Source organism: Macaca mulatta, chromosome 18 (assembly GCF_049350105.2).
Source record: "Macaca mulatta isolate MMU2019108-1 chromosome 18, T2T-MMU8v2.0, whole genome shotgun sequence".
In the NCBI taxonomy this organism is placed as follows: Eukaryota; Metazoa; Chordata; class Mammalia; order Primates; family Cercopithecidae; genus Macaca; species Macaca mulatta.
Genome location: NC_133423.1, coordinates 24,930,175 through 24,953,293, shown reverse-complemented (window position 1 = coordinate 24,953,293; position 23,119 = coordinate 24,930,175). Strand labels below are relative to the sequence as shown.

The window sequence follows — 23,119 nt, the reverse complement described above, 5'->3', positions numbered from 1 at the left end:
CCAAATCTCTAGGAATTCCAAACTTTCCCACATTTTTCTGTCTTCTTTTGAGCCCTCTAAACTGTTCCAACCTCTGCCTGTTACCCAGTTCCAAAGTCTCTTCCACATTTTTGTAGAATATATCTTATATATCTTAACAGCAGGGCCCCATTCTCTGTGGCACCAATTTACTGTATTAACCTGTTCTCACACTGCTAATAAAGACATATCTGAGACTGGGCAATTTACAAATGAAAGAGATTATTTTAATAGACTCACAGTTCCACAGGGCTGGGAAGGCATCAGGAAACTTACAATCATGGCAGAAGGGGAAGGAAACATGTCCTTTTTCACATGGTGGTAGGAGAGAAGAGTGCTGAGCAAAAGTGGGGAAGGCCCCTTATAAAACCATCAGATCTTTTGAGAATGAATTCACTATCAGGAGAAAAGCAGCATGGGCTGCCCCCATGCTTCAATTACCTCCCTCCAGGTTCCTCCCATGACACATAAGGATTATGGGAACTACAATTCAAGATGAGATTTGGGTGGGGTTACAACCAAACCATATCAGTGTGGCTCAGTGTTTCCCAGACATTAGACTTCACATGCCAGTAAAGCTTAAAAAAATCAGACTCATTTGTAATTGCTATTTTTTTTTGTTATACCATTTAAGAATATTAAACTTGAAGAAATCACCAAATACCATCACCACTGATACTTAAAGATAAATTTAAAAATAAAAAGCAAGCAGAACTTACATTTACACACACATACACACACACACACATACACACACATGCACACATACACCACACAAAACCAATTCAATGAGCTCTAGGAAAATCCGAAGTTATATTGTCCTTACTTCTCTAAGTCCACTGTATAAAAACAAGCCCTGGCTCAAGAAATAGCCAATAGTTGCATGCCTCTAAGCAGCACCCTGGAGGCAGAGGTCCCTCACCTTGAGATTAATCAGATGACACACAAAGGTTTAGCTTTCTTCTTTTTGGACTCACCTTTTCTGGAGACTGACCACAACTACCATCACTGATCCAAGGGCTGAGAAAGATTTGTTTATGTAAACATGTAAACATGCTGGACTGATTAGGGCCTGAACTGGCTCCGTGTTCTTAACAGAAACTTCCGCACCCAAGGGCAAAGCCATGATTACACAATGCCCTGGGGTCAAGACTGGAGAGTCCCTGGGAAACTCTCTTGGAACCCTTTTCCAGCTCCTTCTGGCCTCTGGTCTCTAGTTACTGTTTCATACCTGAACTTCACCCCTCTGCTCAGTGTGTTTAAATAGGTGCTTGGTTTAATCCCTAGATAGAGTCCCAAGCCATGGTTCTATCTGCTGTAGATCTTTAGCCAACTCAGCAATACCCTTAACCCTATCCTAAGTTCCAGGAACCTCTGCCCATTTCTGTTATACCCAGGCCTACATTTTCAGAAGGGATTTTGGACAATCAACTTGATCCCTTCTGGCCATGACAGATTGTGAGCTCAATTTGATTGTCTTAGTCCATTTGGTTGCTGTAACAAAATACCATAGACCAAGTAATTTATAAGCAACAAAAATTTATTGCTAACAGTTCTGGAGCCAGGGAAGTCCAAAGCACTGGCAGATTCAGTATCTGGTAAGAACTTTGTAGATGGTGGCTTGCTGTTGCCTCACATGGGGGAAGGGCAAGGCAGCTTCTGGAATCTCTTTTACAAGGGATTAGTACTTTCCCCTCATAACCTAGTCACTTCCCAAAGCCTTACCTCTTGATAACTTCACCTTGGCGATTAAGATTTCAACATATGAATTTAGGGGAACACACACATTCAGACATAGCAACGACCATACTATCACCATGCTCTATTCATGTATTATTGTGTAAGTCAGCAAATCCTTCATATTAGGTCTCTGCATCCTTTCCTTATGGGAGTCAGGAGGGAAAAAGACTGCTAAGCAAGTACTGGAAGCATGCATAGGTGGTCAAACAGGTAGGAGAAAAGCTATATACCAGTAGCTTTAAATGCAAGAGTAATGGCAGATGAACGCTTGTTGCAAACTTCTGTAGGTCAGTTCAAGGAAGCATGTGCAAGTGGAAGAGTCAAGAGTAGCAGAAACTAGCAGAAGCTAAAGACCAACCCTCTTATCATTACTTGTTCAGAATACTGGATTGCCAGTGCCTATGTTAAAGTAGTCAGAATCCATATTATCTTAAACATGAGCTATGATTTATATTAGCCATCTTAAATTATTCTGCAGTAATAAATTATCCCCTAATCTTTGTGGCTAACAGCAATAACAGTTTAATTCTTCTCTTGTTACATCATCATTACAGGTTGGCTACAGCTCTGCTTTACATGTCTTCATTCCAGGACCCAGATTGATACAGCAGCCCCTATCTGGTATATTATTGGTCTCATGGCAGAAAGAACATGGCAGAATCACACAGTGGCTTTTAAAGCTCATGCTGGGAATTGGCATGTGACACTTCCACTCACATTTCATTGACCAGCCACATCACATGGCCAAGCCTAATGTCAATGAGGTAGGGTCAAAGCATGTTTTGAATAATACAATAGACCCCATGAGTACTCTGTTTTATCTTTCTCATTAAATATCTCCTAAGAAGTACAAGTGCCAACAGTCTGTACAAATCTTTTTACTCTGAAATTATAAGTAGCACGATATCCAGACCACAGTCTTTATAACTCCTTAAGTCTCCGGATCTCTTCCAAGTATACTGCCAATCGTTCAGTACTCCTCTGTTCGTCAGGGGAGCCTGCTTACAAAATGGCAGACATGCTCACATGTCTGTCAGTGTTTAGAGTTGATAATGCAAGCACAGCATTTCACCACAGCCCTGGTGGCTGAGTTGCAAAATTATTTATGGCTTTCCCATTTATGGCATGCTGCTCAGTTTCCCATGAGTTGCTAGGAAAAATTCCTGATAGCTACTATGAGCCATTGAAACCTATGAGACTTCATTTATTATGGCATAATATACACATTACCTCACTTGTGTTAGACCATATGGAGAGCTCTCTGTTGAATTTGGCATAGTTACTGGGGTGAAACGGGAACGGATTCTGTTCCTAGTCCTCTTCAATTATGCTGTATGTTGGATCAGGCAGCCAACTTCAACAGATCATCTGGGCATAGCAATCAGTCCTCAGGACAACATCACTGCCTTCACCTACGCCAATAAAGAATAAAAAATGTGACACTGAAGAGTGTCTGAGTGGCAGAGAACAGCAAGATCCCAAGAGTGGATCAATAGGGTGCCCTGCTGAAAGTAAGTTTGTGTGTGGGAGTTGAAGGACAAGCAGAGCACCCCTTTATCACTCATTCTGGGACAGGATTTGGAAGGAGAGGCAAGAAGCTCAAGAGAACCTGAAAAGCATAGCTAGTTCTAAGCCCAAATGAGCAACTAGCCACAGCTCCTTAAATGGAGAAAGATCCACCCATGGGCAAAACCGCAGTACACAATCTGCCATGCCAATTTTCCTCCTGCTTAAATAGAGGAACAAATGAACACTTCGTCTCTGTAGGCACTGAGGGAGGGAACATGAATCCCCATAATGTAGATTTAAGGAGGAAAGTGGGCAATATGTGGATATTTTCATGTATTTTTGGTAAATCTGGGGCCGGTTTATATGATTCAAGGTAGACTTTGTTTGTTTTGTTGTACACATGATTGGAATTCCTTTGGGAGGCCTTTTCGTTTTAGTAATTGATTAGACATTTTACTAATTATTACAATGATTTATCTAATGTTAAAGCAACCACAAAAAGCTGGTCTGGAAATTAATATGATAACCTGAGAAAACAATCCTAATAGTTTTCTCCTTTTACAATTAAAAGTTTAAAAATTGTTCTGCAGTTTTCCTGTTTGCGTTGCCACTCCAACTGTCTATGTCTGAATCTCTCTGTCTTTCGCTCTCTCTTTCTCTTTCTCCCTCAAACATACACATTAACGTAAAAGGCAAAGCAAAACTCTTCAATAAGTAAGAAGAGTTAGCAAGTACTTTAAGAGACTTAGTGTGTAACCACAATCCTTCCCCATGTTTCTTTTTCCACATGGCATCTCCTATGTTTCTCATCTTTATTGAAATGGAACATTAATACTTGAAGAGTTCCCATTGCAAGATATTATGACTCATAATGAGCTGTGGTTGAAACAGACCCCTTGCTTCCAAAGGACAGTTCTAACTTTGCTGATGGTTGAGTATTTGAAATAAAACCAAAAGATTGGTGCCCATCCCCCCAAAAAAGTCTAATTAGTGTTCGTCTATTGGAGAGGAAGCTGAGCATGCTGCTCCACCACTGCCAAATGAAATTAAGGCCCAATTATTGATAAATGAAGAGTGGTTTGTGCTGGAGCCTGGCCTGGAGTCGCGGAAATACATCTGTCATTTGGCCTGCGCAGGAGTCATTCATGTGTGACATAGCATCCTGTGCATTTATCATGCATCTGTAGATTTTTGTTTTAATTCAGTTAGCTGTCTAACTAGATTCGGTGCTGGATGCCTCGAATGGAGTCAGGATTTGGACTGACAGATGCAATTCTAGTCTGAAATGGTGTGTGACAGGACTAGCTATCCTGCATATTAATTATTATTGAAACCATTATAGGCAGCGCTTTTGCACAAATGGTCGATTGGGTTATCTGTTTTGTGGCTTCTATAGTTAACAATTGCCCAGTTGCTCCAGGGCAGGTAGGAGACATGCTGGATCAATGAACCATTGTTGTTAAGTGCACTTACTATTACCATGAAAATTAGAATGGAGGTGCTTGAAAGGCAGGAATGAAAATGCCCGTCTTACCATTATGCAAATTACAAATTCTATAAATGAGATAAGTGGGGAGAGAAACACTTTTCATAAATCTTAACTAGGTAAAAGAGTTTAATAAGTCCATTGTCAAAAACAAATTGAAAACAAACATTTGTTAAATTGATAAAAAGAAAAAAGAAAAAAAGGGAAGCAAGAAAAGAAGCGTCTGCCGGGCTGTTCCCAACCTAGCCCCTCACACAGCGCTCAGTTTTGTAGCATGCGAAGATTTCATTTAAAGTTCTTGTCATTTATCATTCAGTTGCATAAAATGTTGAAAATAACCATTACCTTCAAAAAGAAGCCAGTAATGCAATTCTTATCCAAAGTTCTGAGAAAATATTGTCTGAGGAGGACTTTAATGAGACCAGGTCCAAGGAAGGACAACAATCCTGTCTCAACCTCCCTGGTTTTCCTTTGTTTTTTACATATTTTGCATATATCCTAGTTATTCCCCTAACTCCTTATTATTTCAATCATCCAGTGAACTTTAGTAAGCCCTGCAAAAAACATTCCCATCACAGAGGATTGATTGAGGTAAATGTTGCCGAAACATACAGTCTTCCTTGCCATTTGCTTATTAACCTCATGTATATTAATTATGTGATCACAAACTGTGAGTTCTGTTTCTGGCACAGCACAAATTGCACACTTTCACTCCTTAAAGAATTTATAAAGTTGCTGAGGACTTTAATAGAGCAAAATACAAAATGGTAACACAATGCAATGTACTATTTTGCATGAAAGAGAAAATTCATGGCGGAGTTAAACTAAGAATGATGAATTTGCATCTTTTAAAAAAATTCATATTTGTTAAGGGACATTTCATTTTGGTATTTTAGGTCCAAAGAAGCTTCTACTTTCTTAAATAATTAAAAATTTGCATCTAGAATAAATGCTTTTTCATCTCCTGATGTTTAAAAATGAGGTGCTTAGAAAGAACCTGGCTTCAATTTAAAAGTTCAATGGCTTGATTATGATATTGGGTTACAAGATTTTCGTTGTTAAAGATCATCTTGAATAAAAGAGCAAATTAGAAAGCAATGCTATATCTTGGTATAAATAGATCTTAAAATATTAATAGTCATAATATTCAGGAAATATAAGTAAATTTTGACTTTATAGTTTGGAAGCTATTATCATTTTTGTGTGATTAGCTACTGCAACTTATAATGTTTGCTTCGCTGCTTTATTTCTTTCAATAGCTTTTTTTTTTTAATGAGACTCCAAAAACTTAATTATGGCTTATGCAAATATCATTTGAGGGAAAAGAGGGTAATATTAAATCTTTAAAAGCATTGTTAGGCTAAATGCTAGGAAATTCGTTGTAGCTATTCAATGGTATTCAGAGGAAAAATTGAATGGAGGTGAGGGGGGCTTCCGGAGAGCTTCCTCGTCCTTCCACAAAATCACCTGTGTGGATCAGTTCTTCCCAACTTTTCAATCAAAGATGAGTATTTTCCAAACCTGGAGGAAAAAAAAGAGTTAAAGGAGGGCTTTTGCCTGTGACTTACGTGCAGCTCAGGAGTCAAATTAAACCCATTCTTTACCAAAACTGCTGAAAATGAATACATGAAGTATATGGCTACTCTCTTAACAGGTATAATGCAAAACTTCTTTCTATTATTTTGTTGAATCATCTACTTTTTTTCTATATTGACTGGATCTCCAATAGTGTGTAAAACCTACAGAAAAATACACAGGTGAATTAGAGTAACCATCAGGTTTAACTAAAATGTTTTTCTGGGAAGATATGAAGTTAAAAATCCACTGCGTATTTTTAAAGTACCCATAGCCTACTGAGCACTGCACTTGAAGAATGCTTAATATCACGAAGTTGCCAAATGATACAAATAAAAAAAATGTTTGAGAAGGATGGGAATAAAATGGCAGGAAGAAGGGGAGGACAGGGTCAGGAAGGAAGCAGACAGAAAAAGACAGATTGGATTATAAGACTCTAGAGCAGCGATTCCCCAGCTGTCTGAGTGTGGACCACTACTAGTCTATGAGCATTCACTGGTCTGCTGCTAAAAGAAATAAAAGTTTAGAGAAGGAAAAACTTTTTCTCTACTTTCTTAAGTTCAGTACCTGGAGGCCTATGAATTAAACTTACAAAAGACAAATTAATAGGAGAAGAAGAACACAATTTGTATTAATATTTACATGCATGAGAGTTCACATACAAAAAAAAAATGCAAAGAAGTGATTCGACTCGGGGACTTATATACCATTTTAACAAAGGAAAGGAGTGTGAGCCTCAAGTGACATTAAGTTGTGGAGAAGTGACTAGGAAACATGGGGAGGAACTAATGGAAAATAAGACTTTAGTAAGATCTGTTTATGTGAACTCACCTTAATGTTGACTCTGGTCTTTGATGTTAAGAGCTGCTATTCTCTCTGTTAGGCAAGAGAGAACCTTCTTCAAAGGGAAATTTATGTATAGGTTTTTAGGCAGAAAAGGAGAGGACAGTAAACTCTTCCTGCATTTCTTGATTCTTAATTGGCTTCAACTCACAATAATCCTTATGCCAAAGTGGCATATTTGAGGGTGAGATATTCTGATTTCCTTTAAAAGGTAATACTTTGTTTTAAAAAATGATGATAAATACTTTCAGTTAAGTGAACTGTCTTTTAGTCTCAAGTTTGTTTTCTACATTTTCAGCTTTTAAAACCCCTTTCTTTCATGGAAACATGTTTGTAATCAGTGTTATTCTTTTTCTCTAATGTCTTTACTAGGCAAGGTAAAACCCTGGTGACTTTAATACCTTCCTTTGATTTATATTATATTATTTTATTTTTTATTTCAATAGTCCATAATTTCTCAAACAGTTGGTGCAATGGTTTAAATGTTTGTCCTCTCCCTAACACATGTTAAAATTTAATTGCCATTGTCACAGTATTAAGAGGAGGGACCTTTAAGAAGTGATTAGGCCATGGGGGTTCTTCCTTCATGAATAGATCAATGCTATTATTGTGGAAGTGGGTTTGTTATTGCAGGAGTAAGTTCCTTACAAAAGGATGAGTTCAGCCCCCTTTTGCCTCTTTCTCTCTGTCATTCTCTCTTTGCCCTTCTTTTATGGGATGATGCAGCAAGAAGGCTCTTGCCAGATGCCAGCACCTTGATATTGAACTTCTCATCCTCCAGAATGGTGAGCCAATAAATTCCTGTTCATTATGAATTACTCAGTCTGTGGTATTCTGTTATAACAGCACAAAATGGATGAAGACACTTGGAAACAGTGTTCTAAGGCAGTGTCTCCGGAGGAAATATTAGTAATAGCCATCTTTATTGAGTCCCTGCTATGCTTCAGACAATATGCAGAGAGTTCTACATATTCTCTTTAACATTAATACTAATTAATACTAATCCTAACAGACAGACAGTGTTGTCCTGATTTAATAAATGAAGAAAGCAAGGCTGACAGAAGTTAAGTTGCTTGCCCAAGGTGACTTAATCATAGGATGACCTTATTATCTACCATTTAAACCGTACACCTTTTAAAGTGAAAGAGGGCAATATTAACAGTTACAGCAGGATAACAGATATAGCAAGGTCTTTCCAGGACAACATAGCACATAGAGTCACCCTACAGAGCTACCGTATAGACCAGAATTTAAATCAGATTGCATCTAAAGCCCATGATGCTCTTCCCACTGTATTAATCTGTCTCTGGAAGTTTCTGTATTTAAATACAAAAATAGAAACCTATTTTGAAGAAACTGAATTCCTAGAACTTTATGATACCAAGATACACAAAATAATAATTCAGTCAACATCCAAGATGATTTGTACCACAGAACATCTACCACCAATGGTGGTTTTATGGGTGGTGTAAGAATGAAAAGGAGATAATGTATATGGGACATGGACTTGTATCAGAACTATGCGTTAATGTCTGCTCTTAAGAGAGGAATTCATTTTCCATATGCAGAAGTTAAATGAATGTAACGGTTTTGTGAGATTCTGACTTCATCTAATGGTGCAGCCAGGACAAAGATAGGGATAGATTCCCTGGTGGTGAGTTACAGCAGCCAGCAACGCAACCCCAGAAATGGGTCTGGGACTAAACGAGTCTAGCCCTATCAAAAAGAAATATAAAGTTTGGCAATTATTTGCCTTGAATAGGAGTTCTAATATATACTCTAGTTAATACTGTGCTCTTAACTTTCCCTCTGTTATCTGGGAAAAATGCAGGCAAAAACTGTGTGTCCCAAATAGATCAAGATGATTGTTGGGAACAGAGCTTAATTCCACTAAATCAAAATGATGCCTCATCATTTCCATCTCCCCAATGTTGTAATGAATGAATGCCATTAAAACTTTGAGGTCTACTCCCAATTCTCCCACCTGCACTGTGACCTATAACTTTTTAATTTTGAGAGAAAGGCTCTTCCCTTGCCAGAAAGTGCTTTCTGTTTGTGAAAGAGTATGTAAAATAGCACCAGGTGAAGAACGACTTTTTCACCCAGTCTTGAAACCATCACAAAGAGACAAATTTTGCTGCTTTTGCTTCGTGTGTGAATTTTTTTTTCCACACAGCTCTATTCATTGCCTAAAACAATGGGGCCAGTGTTGGCCAGAAAAGAATAGTGCTATTCATGCGCCCTGTACCCTGCACAGTGCCTACACTTGTTAGTCTTGGCTGCCCTGTGCGGCTGGCTGCTGGCAAGAAAGTCGGGTCTATGTTGTTGGATGGCGCAGCAGATCAGAGAACGAACACTGGCAGCCAGATTCCCAGATAACCTCAGCTCCTCTAGAAAACTCTTGTTGACATAAGCCTGTGCTTTGAGGGGTGTCTTGGAATTCCAAGAACTTGGGCCAGGTGTGAGGCCAGGTGGTTGTGGTCCCATTCCAGCCATTCCCATCCTCCTGCTACAACCAAAGCAATGTCGTTAGGGGTCAAATGCCTGGTTTAGGAATCAGACACCTGACTTGAATTCTGGCTCAGGGCTGACTGGCAATAGGACCATAACCAAGTCTCTTAACTTCTCTGAATCTCTATTCCGTCATTTATAGAGAGGGCATATCAATGCCACCTACCTCATGGGGTACCGTGAAATTCAATGACATAGTATTATGCTATGATTAACAGGGAATAAATGTTAGCTATTATTGTCATTAATAAGAGACTAATGTAGTGATTACTGTCACTAATGAAAGATTGGTTTAGGGCATCCTCTCTCTTGGTAGAAAATTAACCACTGTGAAATCATGGGCAACATCACTGAAGTGATGAGTGAATGGAGGGAGGGAAAAAAGAATACAAGCTTCAGAACCAGGCTGTGATTGTAGTGCCAAAGTAAAATGTTTTACACAGGGAAGAAAGTGTACACTGGCAGAGGCCACTCCATTTGTCTCAAGGACTGAACAGAAGACTAATTTGCTTTCATGTGGCTTATTACAGAAGGACAGTTCCTTAAATGTATGCTGGAGATGGTCTCATCAGCCTCTTCTCTATCTCTCCAACCTAGAGTGAGTGCAGCAGAAAACCTGGACCCTATCCTTAATGTGTGTGTGCGTGCGTGCGTGCGTGTGTGTGTGTGCGCGCGTGCGTTTAAGTGAGAATGTCTCATAGCTCCTGTTTGATTTCTGTGGGGAAGCAAACTGCCAAATTCAGGCAACCTGTGGGAAACTTGCAGAGGCTCTGGTAGATTCTGGGATCCTCAAGGGCAGGCTGCCTGCCCATCCTTCTCTAGAATCACCCCAATGCAGAGCCTGCCAGACTGCTGGAATTGAAATGTGTTATCAAGAGTAGTGCTGCAAAGGGACTGCAATTCCAAATCAAATTAAGTCTAAGAGGGATGTAGGGCTGGAAAGAGACCATCTTTCAAGTTCTTTCCAACCCAAGATGTTGTGATTTTTGAAGCTTTCCTTGCAATAGATGTTGTTTAACCACCTTGTGTCTCCTGTGAAGTTGCCACCATGAAAGCTGGACCTGTTTGGCACCCATTTCCCTTGGCACAATTTATATACTTGTACACTTGTTATAGTATCAGTGCTCTAGATTCTGTTAATGCATGATAGGAAGCATAAAGAGTACTAATCACAAGGGCAATTTTCCAGGTTGTATGTACTATAGAGAAAAGATCATATATACTTGGTAATTATCTTTTCTCCATAGCACATATAACCTGGAAAATATATACTTTGTAATTTTAGACATTTTAACCATGACTTCCATGAACAGCAGACTTCACTTGGTATAATCACATAATTAGCAGACATTATTGCAGTTCATAAATGGAATTAATTATAATTTTAATTAAATTTTCAAAAGACAATCTAATAAAAGTAGGATTGATTAGAAAATTATCAATGAATTTACAGATTCATTTAAGACATTTATCTCTGTCACTTTTAAATTTCATTGAAATCTGTTAAAAGTGGTGGTAGGTACGCCCACAGTAACATTTCAACAGCCACCATATTGTTTCAAGAGGTAAACAATACCTAAGATGTGTCTTGGTGTCTTTCACTGAGTAGTGGATTTTGTCAGTCAACTCCTTTGAACATTGTCTTGAAATAAATTGACAGAAAAATATGACCTGTCCAGTGTTCATTTTGAAATCAAAGTCTTGTCTATTTGGTCAATTATATTTTTCTTGAAAATAGATTTGGATTTCAGATCAAACGTATGGGTGAGGTAAATTTACTGATGGCCTGTTTGAGGGTCAGTCACAAAACTGATATAGAGCAGTTCTAAATCCTAGCAGAAGCTGAAAAATATGTGCAACATTTGTGTCTAAAACAAAAGCTTTGGGGTAGGAAGAAGTAGTACACATGCTGGATCTGTTGCTTACAAAATGTGGTTAATATTATTTACATTAGACCCACTTTAGCAGTAGCAGCAAAACCTGCATAGTTTTCATAGTGTTTGATAATTTTCGTTTCACAAATGGAGATGACATCATCAAGAAGGAGGGTCTGTAAATAATGCATTCATTCATTTACTCATTCATATATTCCACAAATAGAAAGCGAGACCCTCTATGCAGGATTTGGTTATAAAAGTCATGAAATAGGGTGATACCATCAGCAGATCCATTCAGCTCTATCTTCAAAGTAAATCCGGGATCCAACCCCCTTCTTCTCACCACCTCTGCACTTGCTATTCCAGTCTACAATCTTTTATCTGCCTAACAATTGCATTAGCTTGTTAGTTTGCCACTCTGCTTCCACTCTTGTTACAACAGAGCAACCAGAGATAGACTTTTTTTCCTTTTCTTTTGAGACAGTGTCTTGCTCTGTCATCCAGGCTGGAGTGCGGTCGCAGAGGTAGTCTTTTGAAATGTAAGCAAGATCCTTCAAAACCTTTCAGTGCCATCAAATCTCACTCATGATAATATCCCAGAGTCTTTCCAGAGGCTGGAAAGTCCTTGTGTTATGTTGCCTGGCCCCATCTCTGAGCCCACTGCCCACTCTGATCTCATTCCCTCCTTCCCAAACCCAGTGCATGCTTGACTGAAGGTGTCTGTGTCCTTTTCCTAAGATACAACCAAGGCTTGCTCACTTATCCCATTCAGGTTTCCAATCAAGTCATCAAAACTGAGAGGCCTTCCTGGCCTGCCTTATCTCATTTAGGCCCTCTCCCTTACATAGTTCTCCATCCTCTCACCACTTTATTTTTTTCCATAGCATTTATCATCACTTATGTGTATTATTCACACTGTGTATTTTTTCGTTTTCTGTCTTCCCTGCCTAGAATGTAAGCTTTGGAAGAGCAGTGACTTTGTCTATTTTATGTATTGCTGTATCCATTGGGCTCAATAAATATTTGTTAATAAATGAAGGAATCATGCTGCTCTCATCCTTTTAATTTTACCTGGAAAGAAAGATAGGCAACAAATAATTGTTGGTCAGAGTTAAAGTGCTATAAGGTACTTGCCATATTACAGCAGAATAAAAAGATCAGTTAAACTTAGACCTTGTTAGGTCAGGAGACATGTTAAAAATGTAGAAATAAAAACTAAAATAATAGAAATAGAATGTATCTCTTCAAAACCAATAGAGGAAAACATGGTAATAAAGAAAACTCAGTTGATTCAAAATAAGTTAGAAAAGTAAAAAGGAATAGTATAATATGATAAGAAAGCAAAAACTAAAGTCGAAAAAGATGAAATACATGTGCAGTTATAGTAAACCTAAACTGAGCAGTGGCAGCAAAAATATACTTCATCTGGAAAATTAGGGGATAGCTAGATTAGATAGTCAACTAACGCTATAGATTGGAAGGTCCCTGACAAGTGTAAAATTTATAATTATATATTTTATGTGTCTATATTATTTATATTAATATCTAATATTTGTTTATATATTTTATGCAAATTAAGCAGGCATTTCTCAGTGTGGGAAATCAATGTGTCCTAAGGATATGGATCTGTCTGCAGAAAGATTAGCCAAGCCGTAAGTTGAGTCAGCCACCGGAAGAGGGTGCTTCAATGTAGAAATCAATGTAAAAAGAGTTTGAGATGTTGACTAGGAGTACAACTTACTAGAACTGCACATTTTAAGAACCAGACGCATAGGGAGATGAGTCGAGGTCAAAGCAGTAAAACAAATAAACAGACAAATAAATTTTGAAGTGCCTATAGAAGAGAGAGGAGTTTCACCTTCAGAAGAGCTCTGGGTAGAAAAAAGCATCAACAGTGCCCTATATCTCTTTTTCCAATCCGGAGACATTTTGGAAACACTTTGAAATCTGTTTCCCCAGGTTTGTTTTTCCTCTCTGTCATACCTCAAGAGGAACACAACAAGTGATGGCCTGTCACTCTGATGCCTCTCTCTACTCAAATGGCAGAAACCAACCAGGTGAGTTGTCATAACTTAGATGAGGCTGGGATAAAAATACACCTTGGAGAGCTAGCTTCCTGATGACAGACTGAGAGAGGCTCTTTTTGATTTAAGTGAATTGGAGCTTAAATTCAGTGCCAGCCCATATGAGTGTCTCAAGATGCTGGGTTAGAAAAGAGATTATATCAGGATTATGAGGTCTTTGCCTGTCTTCCCTCAGAATTGTCTTTGATTGATAGATGAGTGACCCTGTCCAACATCGTGATTCAAAACTGTAAGTAAAAAAAAAGAATAATAAAAACAAAAAAACCAGTTGAATCTTTCATTCAGTATTCACTTTGGATTTACCTTTAAATACAGCTCAACCATTGAAGAGTTAAACATCCTAATTAATTACATCATCTGAGAATGCAGCTATTTCATGCATCAATTTAATCTTTTTGTTTTTCATTAAAAGCCAAAAATCCTTCCTTGGTTTCAAAACATGAAAATTTTAAAATCCTTAATCCTAAACCCCAAATCTTGGTCTTCAATTGGAGTAACGTATACAAACTACTTTGCAGGGTAGGTCTCTCAGTCTAGCCTCTTCCAACCTGCTTAAAGAGGGCCTCCAGCAGGCAATTAGGGTATGCTATAGAGCCAACCAACAGAAACGCAAAGCTGTCTCCACTGTGGCTATAAATGGTATCACACTGAAGCGTGCATCTGCTTTGCTGAGGATACCTGTGACTGTTAATAAAGTAAGTGGTAGGAGTGGGGCAGTTTTTCTCTACCTTTTATGGTATCTTTCAGTAATAATGACATTGAGCTCCTCACAGGTCATGTCTGTTTATGGCTGACATTTGTTGTTCTGTTCTGATTGGACGATACCCTTGTCTCGGTTTATAAAAGTTTTGAAAATCATCCTACTCTGAGAAATATTGATGCAATACTATTGTTTTGTTTGTTTTTGACTTTTATCAAAGGAGTTATTCCAGTTTTATTTACAGCTTTATTTATTTATAGCTTCCCCTCACCCCAAGACTAAGGACTCAGTCCATGGGATTGATTATAAAGTAGATTTGAGGGATTTAAAATCATTTCCTCCTGAAGTCATGAAACCTTCTACTTTCTTTTAATGGTGTTCAATGCATTTTTCTGATCTCATTCTTACCCTAGAATGAACAATTTCCCTGGATCCTTTATATTTCCCATAAGGGTGACTTTACTCAACATTTTGCCACATATACATAGTCATATCTGTATCTCAGCTTTGGCTCAAGCAAAGACTTTGAAACACCAATGAAAAATATTAATAAGTGCCTATTGTATGCTGAGCACCTGCTATTTCATGTAATTCTTACATGACATCTTTTACAGGAGAATATCACACAGTGCTCAGATTCAAACACAAGCCGAAGGCATCCAAAAGCCCCAACACTGTCTTCAGACTTTGTAGACAGATTCTCTCCTTCTTGGATGAGGCTGTCAAAGGACTCGGGAGTCAGACCACATCTTTCATGTTCACTGGAATATCTTCACGTTTTGGAATGTTAAGTTGGATAGCATCACTTCTAGCCGTGGAACTCTTCCAGAAGCTTGAGAACCTGTGAGATTCTTGAGCGACTTGGGACACTCAGAAGGGCCAGGATGAGGTTCAGGGTTGAGCCATTGAGAGCTGGCTGCTCTGGGCTTGATTTTAAGGGAAAGAAGGGGTTGAATCTAAGCTTGCCAAGACCTGGTTTCTTCTATATTCTATGAGCTTTCATCTTGTCCATCTTTATTTATATAGTGACTGGAGTTATCCTTTTTAGAAACAAACATAATCATGCCATTTTCACACTTAATGACTTATTTTTGAACTCCTTACTCTGATCTTCAATGTTCAGCTGAACTGGCTTCTTTAGCTTTAGCCCAGACATTCTTCTTCTCCTCCAACCTCCAACATGCCTTCAGAGCTCTGAACATATCTAGAACTTCCATTCCTTGGGGTCACTGCACGTGACATGTCTTCTGCACACCATTTTCCCCCACTATTCTGTCTCACCATATTATCCTGGACATTTTTTACACCATGTTTCTACAATGTATAATTGCTTGCTTATTTATTTTCCATTTCCTCCATCAACTGCAGGCTACATAGGACAGAGACCATTACTCCTTAGTTGTTATACTTACCCAGAGGCTGCACTGTGCTCAGCACATTGTGAGCACTCAATCAAAACGTGTTGATTGTGTAAGTTAATGAGCTATGCTTAAGAACACTGGTGTCCACAGCTGGACCAAGGTGCAAGGGGCAGATAGAATCGAGCTTTCCAAGTTTTCACAAACATGCCAATATTAATAAGTAAACTGATTTCCATTCTGAATTTTATCTACTTTTTCATCAACCACTGCTCCCTGTTAATACCTATCTATTCTGGAATTTATTGCCAGATGATATGTTATTTAATATGAAGTTGATATTTGTTTATCCTAGGTATAATAAATGAATCAGTATTAAACACAATATCTCATAGTGTTCCATGAAGACATGGTGACTTCTTTCTGTCCCTCCACTTGAAGAATTTTCAGAACTGCTGGCCTGTGTCACTCATCTATTACTCCATCACTTCACACTTTACCACAGCTTATGTGTTTAGTCTTATTTTGTTTAAATTTTGTCTAATGGCCTCCTTGAACACAACTTGATTATGAGCATCTTGAAGTGAAAAGTCACAGCTAGCTTTTCTTCTGTCCTCTGAATCCCCTACAGTACCATCCCAGTATCTTGTCATAGAAGATGCTTCATGCATGGGCATTGGTTGATTACTTCTCCTTTTCACAACCAGAACATTGTGGTTTGGCTGGGAAGCACAGTGGAACACCGCCCTCTGTGTTTTTTTTTGTTTTTTTTTTTTTGAGGCAAAATTTACATGACATAAAATTAACAATTTTAAAGAGAGCAATGCAGTGACTTTCAGCACATTCACCATGTTGTGTGATCATCACCTCCTTTCTCTTCCAAAACATTTCCATTATCCCAAAAGGAAATGCCTTACCAATTACACAGTCAATCCTCTCAGTTCTTGTCAACCACTAGTCTGCCTTCTGTCTCTATGGATTTCCCTATTCTGGACATTTCAGGTAAACGGAGTCACATAGTATGTGACCTTTTGGGTCTGACTTCCTTTACTTAGCATAATGTCTTCAAGGTTTGCCCACATTGTAGCAGGTGCCAATACTTCATTCATTGCTATGGCTGAATGATATTTCATTGTATGAATATACCGCATATTGTTTATCCACTCATCTTGATGAACATTGGAGTTGCATCCACCTTTTGTCTATTTTGCACTTTCTGTCTTCATCCACTCTACTCTTTTCCATTTGTACTGGAGTCACCTCAAGGGGCAAACACTGCAGAAGTCTGGGAGCTATGAATGCTGTCTGCGAAGAGACTTCAAATGCTTCCTGAAAGTTTAGTGCTTTTTAATTATCAAAAATGTAGTGCTTACCAATTTTAGTGCTTATTCAGGCTGATACCTTTCTGGAAAAGCCAACCTAAGAAACGAGTTCATTAATGACTTCCACGTATACTTCACTTTCATCTGTTTCTATGGTACCCCTAAAATAGTCCTAAAAGATGAAGTGGGTGTTACTATTGCATAGGTAACAACTCCCTAGAGTGAGGTCAGGCCTAAGGACAGTTAGTTAAAAGTGGCCTCACGGGGACAGGCTGCACTGTCACATATATATATATATATATACACACACTTATATTCTGGAAATGTTCAAACATGCATAAAAATAGAAAGGCTAATTCAATAGACTCTCACACATCTGTCACCTCGTTTCAATAATCCACATCTGCTGTTCTTATTTTATCGATGCCCTACCATCACATGTTAAAAATTTTTATTTGTTGTTTACCTGTGCTTATGTATTTATTTAGTTGTTGCTGGGGTATTTTAAAGCTAATTCTAGACATAATATCATTTCCTTCATATGTATTTCAGTCTAAATATCGTACGTATTTCAGTCTAAATATCTAGTTTTATTTTTTGAACATAATCACAAAATCATTATCAAAGCCCTCAAACCTCAACAATTCCCCAATATCATCAATTTGTGTTCAATTTTTCATGATTGTCCCAAACATATCCTTTTTTAATTGTTGGTTTGTGCGGTTCAGAATCCAAACAAGATTCTAGGAATATTGCCTGTGGTTAACATGCTCTTATATTTCTTTTAATGTGCAACTGTTTGCTCTCTTTGGTGCATTTATTAAAGAAATTGAGAAATGGGCCTATTGTCTTGTAGAATGATTGGATTTGCCTAATTATATCTTTTCGGTGTCATTTAATATGTTTCTCTATCTCTACAAAAATCAGTAGTTAGAACTAGAGGCCTGATTAAAGTTGACTTGGGGGTGTGGGGTAGAGGGATTTCGTAGGTGGTATTGCCTCTTATTCTAGTAGTCTCCTATAAAGCCATATCAGGGATCACGCATTTACCCCATTTTCCTTAATAGTAAGATTGCTCCATGATTTAGTGCTGTGGTAGGTTGAAAAATGGTCCCCGAACCAAAAGATATCCACATCCTAATCCCTAAAACCTATAAATATTAACTTATAGGGAGAAAAGGAGGCTGAATCTTTGTAGTTGTGACTAAATTAAGGGTTTTGAGATGCAGAGATTATCCCGCATTATCTGGATACCAGATCTGGGACTCAGACACCATCACCTGTGTCCTTTGTGAAAGGAAAATATCTTGGGCCCCTTCAAACTGGGAACTGCTCAGGGCAAATCTACCTCCCATTCTACTCAAAGTCATCCTTCTGCTCCCAGAGATAGATGCATATTCTGATTCCCTCTTGTGGAAAGACTTATAAGAAACTTAAAAGAATGCAACCGTCTGTCTCTCAGCTACCTGTGACCTGAAAGTCCCCAGTAGGGGTGGGGCTTGCTTTGAGTTGTCTCCGCCTGTCTGGACGGAACTACTGTACTTCTTACATATATTGATTGATGTCTCATGTCTCCCTAAAAGCTATAAAAGCAAGCTGTGCCCCGACCACCTTGGGCTCATGTCGTCAGGACTTCCTGAGGCTGCGTCATGGGCGTGTCCTCAACCTCGGCAAAATAAACTTTCTAAATTAACTGAGCCCTGTCTCAGATTTTCTGGTTTCACAACTCATAAGTGGGAGGCAGAGGAAGATTACAAAGACGCATACAGTAAAGAAGAGAGTGTGACCATTGAGGCAGAGATTACAGTAATGCAGCCACAAACGGAGCCAGCGGCAAATGAAAGAGTGGAGGGAACCCCCAGAGGGAGTGCAGCCCCGTCAGCACCTTGATGAAGCTGAGTGAAACTGGTCCTGGATGTCTGGCCTCCAGAACTGTGAGAAAATAAACGCCTGTTGTTCAAAGCCACCATGTCTGTGGTAATTTGTTATAGACGCTGTAGGAAACTACAGTTGACCCTTGAACAATGCAGGAATTAGGGGCGCTAACACCCCCTCACTTGAAAATCCCAGTCTATAACTTTTAACTCTCTAAATATAATTACTAAGAACCCACTGTTGAAATTATTAAGAACCCATATTAAGAACCCAAATATGTAAACAGCTCATTAACACACATTTTATATGTTATATGTATTGTATAGTCTTTCTTACAGTAAAGAAAACATTATTATGGAAATGATAAGAAAGCAAAAATGTATTTACTGTTCATTAAGTGGAAGTGGATCATCATGAAGGTCTTCATGCTCACAGTCTTCATGTGGAGTAGGTGAGGAGGAGCAGACGGAAGAGGAGGGATTGGTCTTGCAGTCTGCAGAGGCAGAAGCAAATCCTAGTATAAGTCAACCTGCACAGTTCACATCTGTGATATTCAAGAGTCACCTTAATACAAGTATGAGCTAACTGCCTGATTCATCCATTAAAATGTCCCCATCAAGTTTTTCAATACAATAGTACTCCCCAACCCCGCCCTGCAACTTATTCTCTGGGGATATGTTCCAAGACCCACAGTGGGTGCCTGAAGCCACGGATAGTACCAAACCCTATATATACTATGTCTTTTCCTGTGAATACATACCTTTGATAAAGTTTAATTAATAAATTAGATATAGTAAGAGATTAGCAACAATAGACAATTATAATAATACACTTGTAATTAAAGTTATGTGAATGTGAGTGGGGAAAGGTGGCTCACGCCTATAATCTCAGCACTTTGGGATGCCAAGACTGTCAGATTGCTTGAGCCCAGGAGTTTGAGACCAGCCTGGGCAACATGGCGAAATCCTGTCTCTACAAAAACATACAAAAATTAGCCGGGTGTGGTGGCATGCACCTGCAGTCCCAGCTACTTGGGAGATTAAGGTAGGAGGATCAACTGAGGCTGGGAAGTCAAAGCTGCAGTGAACTATGATTGGGCCACTGCACTCCAGCCGGGGCAACAGAGTAAGACCCTGTTTCAAAAAAAAAAAAAAAAAAGGTTATGTGAATGTGGTCTGTCTCTCAAAATATCTTATTGTACTGTGTGTATGAGTAACTGAAATTCAGAAAGCAAAACTGCAGGTAAGCGGGGACTACTGTAATAATTTTAGCTGCCATTGATTACTGTTGTCTAGGTTCATTATTTCATTAGTGAGTGGAAAATAGTGATTTTCTAATTCTATAATTTTTTTCTGCATGTATTACGCATGATTCTTCTATATAAAGAACAACTGTATTCCTCATCAACTAGCTGATTAGCCTGAGTTCTACTCCAAGTAGGGAAAGACAAGAGGAATGCTTGAGATTTTTCCCTTAATTGTTACACTTTCAGAATAATGAGTTGGTTCCCTAGCAACCTCCGAGGTGATCAATGAGATTTTTTTGTTTGTTTATTTTTGAAGTATCATTATGAACTCATCAGTTTTCATATATTTGATAAGTTTCAATTCATTATAGTCATCATCATTTTTGATGCTTAAACTGTCCCATCTGTAATCTCAGGGGAGACCTTCTAGGCTTGATCTGCTTTAGAAAAGTTGAATAACCTTGGCAACTGAGTAAAGATGGGGCACTGTGGATTTGAAGGGTAACAATCAATGATGGAATGCTGATCTCCTTCCTGGTCTCCTTTGTGTGCGTCTCATACACACTCTAAAAAAAATGAACTATGAAGATACTTAGCCTAACATCTTCCCATTTTTTAATATAGTAACTCAACTGTAACTTCACAATAGAATCCTCTGGGGAACTTCTAAAAAATACTTCCGTTGGGACCCCACCCCGTGAGGTTGAGATTCACTCCTTTAGGTTAGGGCATTGAGATGCTTCAAAAACTGCCCAGGTGCTTCTAGTGTGTATCCAGGACTGAGAACCACTGTCTAATGCATCTATTATACCTCTGAGATGTTTACTTTTTTAAAAAAACAAGCCCTGGTCTTTTGACTTCTGCAGGTAGAAGCCTAACATTGATTGCACATGGAGCAAGATTAAAAGGGTGCCTCATCATATATTTTCTTGCCTCCAGATTCAACAAGGATTCTGCCATTAACCACATTCCCAGAACTGAATTAAAAAGCAAAACTGGCCAAGTGTGGTGGCTCACGCCTGTAACCCCAGCACTTTGGGAAGCTAAGGTGGGTGGATCACTTGAGGTCAGAAGTCTGAGAGCAGCCTGGCCAATGTGATGAAACCCTATCTATACTAAAAGTACAAAAATTAGCCAGGCATGGGGGCATGGTAGTGCATGTCTGTAATCCCAGCTACTTGGGAAGCTGTGGCAGGAGAACAGGAGAATCACTTGAACTCGGGAGGCAGAGGTCGCAGTGAGCCAAGATCACTAGAGACACTGTCTCAACAACAACAAAAAGCAAAGCTACCATCCTGCCTTAACCCTAATGCCTTTGTTTGCTATCTGTAGTCCACATCCAGCCTTTCATTCCTGGTCTTGCTTCTGTCTCCAGACTTTGTTTACCACTTTAAAACATTTGTCTACAGGAAAATCTCCCTCAATAGATGGTATGGGAGGTAAGACCCCTGTAGTCTTACATTCTCATAATAAAATGGAATAGAGATTTAAATACAGTTAACATTTAGTAAAGTTTTCTTTGATGTAAGAAATTACCAGGATAATTCTGTTTTATTTTCTACCCTTCCCCCTCATCCCTTCAGCCTGTTGAAGCCTACTGGATAAGTAAATAATTTATACATTTCCGTGCTTTTTATCTGCATATGATTTATATAAATATTCATTTTGCTTCAGTTTGTTCAGTAAAGGCCTCTGGGTAAAGAATTCCAAATTGTATAAAGACATATAAGATTTAATATGCATCTCAACTTTTAAAAGTTTCTCTTTTTGAATATATCTAGTGATAATAAAGGTAAACAGGTGTTTGAAAACATACTGTTGTGAAGTACCAACCTGGCAGAAAACCTGTAGCATTTCTAACGAGAACATAATCCAATTGAATTTGTAATTAGCACTTTTGAAATGTGCTCATTATTATTGTTATTATTAGCTACAAAACGATGCAGCTTTGGCTCACACCCATTGGAATTTTAGGGTGTGATTCTAGCCAAAAGCAGTCAGTATAGAACTCAATAAAAGAACTACGTTGCAGATTTTATAGAAGTCTTTTCATGTTAAATATCCAATGGGGGCTATCAATCAGATGTAAATTATTTACTGTGTCAAAGAAAATTTTCACTTTTGGAGATGCAGATTTTTATGAGACATAACCTGATGATTTGAGAAAAGTTAATACACCCACGCGTGGAATCTACTTGGGAAGTAATCCCGGAAAAAAGGAATAGTCATGGTTGAAGAGACATCTCACAATGGAGTGGAGACGATTTTAGAATTCAGAGACTTGTTTTTATTGAGCTTCTAAAGGAAGCTACTCTCAGCACTTCCCAGGCCCTAGAAGGGTCTGACTGACTTTATCCCTGGTAACTCCTATGGGAAAAGATTGGATTCCCAACCAGCTTGTAGTTCCCTTCATTAACAAATAGTTATTGAATCACAGTGCGCTGCATTCAGGGCTGCTGAAGAAATAGGAATGATTTAGTAAACTGGATATATAAAAATAGGAGGGGATCTTGGGGACAATTACAAAGCAACGTGTTAAGAGAAAAAGCAATAATTGTGAGCTCAGTGCTAATTATTAAGGGAAGGGCCCAGAAAAGGTAATAAGGTATGGGCCAGCTAGTGAGGAAGAGATTTATGGAGAAGGTTCTTTTTGATTCAGATTCAAAATAACACCTTTACCTTATTGGTAGGGTGGTTAGGAGATGCTCTTTCAATAAGAGAACTGACACAAGTAAGGCATGGACTTGTTATCATTTGAGCCTTGGGATGTCGAACCTGTTGATTTGATTAGAAAAAAAGAACTTGCTAGGCACTGTGCTTGGCAAATGGTCAATAAGTGTTTGTAGGTGCCCAATAATAGTAGACACTCAAAAAGTATTTGAAGGTGCTCAATAAATATTAGAGAGTCAATGACTTTGACTTTCCTGTCACTCATATGCCAGGAGGGTGTATAAATAACACACTAAGAAAATCTG

At 38.6% G+C, this 23,119-nt stretch overlaps 2 long non-coding RNA genes across 2 annotated transcripts in view; one reads left to right on the top strand and one right to left on the bottom strand.

Moving 5' to 3' along the window:
- The window catches only part of LOC114673800 (uncharacterized), a 142,495-nt gene extending 123,630 nt beyond the window's left edge, over positions 1-18,865 (top strand). The window contains exons 2-3 of the long non-coding RNA XR_003724609.2: positions 13,519-13,616; positions 18,607-18,865. This is a non-coding gene — a long non-coding RNA (uncharacterized LOC114673800). The remainder of the gene's footprint in view (positions 1-13,518; positions 13,617-18,606) is intronic.
- The window catches only part of LOC144336476 (uncharacterized), a 180,870-nt gene that overhangs the window by 29,307 nt on the left and 128,444 nt on the right, over positions 1-23,119 (bottom strand). Inside the window, exons 4-6 of the long non-coding RNA XR_013408325.1 lie at positions 22,824-22,919; positions 19,914-20,031; positions 19,286-19,427 (exon numbers count right to left, since the gene is read on the bottom strand). This is a non-coding gene — a long non-coding RNA (uncharacterized LOC144336476). The remainder of the gene's footprint in view (positions 1-19,285; positions 19,428-19,913; positions 20,032-22,823; positions 22,920-23,119) is intronic.